The 2,286-nt window shown below is 34.8% G+C and overlaps 1 non-coding gene across 1 annotated transcript; it reads left to right on the top strand.

The window, feature by feature from the left end:
- The first annotated feature begins 1,587 nt into the window (after window positions 1-1,587).
- Window positions 1,588-1,659, top strand: TRNAF-AAA (transfer RNA phenylalanine (anticodon AAA)). The gene has a single exon. It is a non-coding gene; the product is annotated as a tRNA-Phe (tRNA).
- Window positions 1,660-2,286: the final 627 nt, after the last annotated feature.

Below are 2,286 nucleotides of genomic sequence, written 5' to 3'. Positions count from 1 at the left end.
CCTTGTGTGCAAGTTTATATGCACACACATGCACACACAGTGAACTAGATTTTTTTTTTCAAATCACAAATAAGTATTTGATTTTGTCAAATGGTTTTTTTTGCATCTAGTAAAACAATCATTTTTTTTGTTTTTTGTTAATATGGGGAGTTATATTGATTATCTTTTAAATTTTAAATGGGCATTGCTATCCCATGGGTAAAATCTTGAGGTTATGATATATTTTCTTTTAAAAATATTATTGGAGTTGATTTGCTATATTTAAAGAAATTGTGCATCCATGTTCTTTAGAGATATTGGTCTATAGCAAGCTTTCTTTTTTATTGAAGTATATTTGGGCTAACAATATTCTGGATTTGATATTAAGGTATTACTGTGTTCATAGATTGAATTAGGAAATGCTCCTTTCTTGTCAATTTTCTGAAATAGTATAAAGTTGACATTATTTTTCCCCTAAATATTTGGTAGAATAAGAGAAGCCATCTGATCCTGGAGTTTTTATGTATTGTTGGATTAGATTTGCTGATATTTTTAGAAATTGTGCATCTATGTCTATGGTGAACTTTTTTGTTGAAGTATATTAGTATAACAATATTATATTAGTTTCAGATGTATAACACAGTGATTCAGTATTTTTATACATTGCCAAATAATCACCACTATGAGTCTAGTTATTGTCTGTTACTATACAAAGTTATTACAGAATTGTTGACTGTATTTCCCATGATATACATCATTATGACTTCTGTATTTCATTACTGGGAGTTTATACCTCTTAATTCCCTTGCCCTATTTTGTCCATCTTCCAACTTAACTCCCCTCTGACACCTATTATTCTCTTTATCTCTAAGTCTACTTCTGTTTTGTTATATTCTTGTGTGTGTGTGTGCTTTTTTAGATCCCATGTGTAGGTAAAATTATACAATATCTGTCTTTAATTTATTTTTTAATTGAAGGATAATTGTTTACAGAACTTTTTGTTTTCTGTCAAATCTCAGCATAAATCAGCCATAGGTATACATACATCCCCTCCCTTTTGAACCTCTCTCCCATCTCCCTCCCCATCCTACCCCTCTAGGTTGATACAGAGCTCTTGTTTGAGTTTCCTGAGCCATACTGCAAATTCCCGATGGCTATCTATTTAACATATCATAATGTAAGTTCCCATGTTACTCTTTCCATACATCTGACCCTCTCCTCCCCTCTCCCCATGTCCATAAGTCTATTCTCTATGTCTGTTTCTCCATTGCTGCCCTGTAAATAAATTCTTCAGTACCAATTTTCTAGATTCTGTTTATGTGCATTAGAATACGATATTTATTTTCTCTTTCTGACTCCACTCTGTATAATAGATTCTAGGTTCAGCCACCTCATCAAAACTGACTCAAATGCATTCCTTTTATGGCTGAGTAATATTCCATTGTGTATATGTAGCACTACTTCTTTATCCATTCATCTGTCAATGGACATCTAGATTGCTTTCATATTGTAGCTGTTGTAATTAGTGCTTCAGTGAAAAATGGGATACATGTGTCTTTTTCAATTTTGGTTTCCTCAGGGTATATGCGTAGGAGTGGGATTACTGCTTCCCTGGTAGCTCAGATGGTAAAGCGTCTGCCTAAAATGCTGGAGACCCAGGTTCAATCCCTGGGTTGGGAAGATCCCCTGGAGAAGGAAATGGCAACCCACTCCAGTACTCTTGCCTGGAAAATCCAGTGGACTGAGGAGCCTGCTACAGTCCATGGGGTCACAAAGAGTCGGACACGACTAAGCGACTTCACTTCACTTATGGTAGTTTTATTCCTAGTCTTTTAAGGAATCTCCATACCATCTTCCATAGTGGCTGTATCAATTTACATTCCTACCAAGAGTGCATGACATTCCCTTTTCTCCACACCCTCTCCAGCATTAATTGTTTGTACGCTTTTTGATGATAGCCTTTCTGACTGGTGTGAGGTGATATCTCATTGTGGTTTTGATTTGCTTTTCTCTAATAATGAGCGATGTTGAGCATCTTTTCAAGTGTTTGTTAGCCATCTATATGTCTTCTTTGGAGAAATGTCTGTTTAGGTATTTTCCTCGCTTTTTGATTGGGTTGTTTGTTTTTCTGATATTGAGTTATATGAGCTGCTTGTATATTTTGGAAATTAATCCTTTGTCTGTTGTTTCATTTACTATTATTTTCTCCCATTCTGAGGGTTGTCTTTTCACCTTGCTTATAGTTTCCCTTGCTGTGAAAAGCTTTTAAATTTAATCAGGTCCCACTTGTTTACTTTTGTTTTTATT

This window comes from Ovis aries, chromosome 3, assembly GCF_016772045.2.
Source record: "Ovis aries strain OAR_USU_Benz2616 breed Rambouillet chromosome 3, ARS-UI_Ramb_v3.0, whole genome shotgun sequence".
In the NCBI taxonomy this organism is placed as follows: Eukaryota; Metazoa; Chordata; class Mammalia; order Artiodactyla; family Bovidae; genus Ovis; species Ovis aries.
Note: the sequence above shows the minus strand (reverse complement) of the source record. Positions and strands in the feature narration are given on the sequence as shown.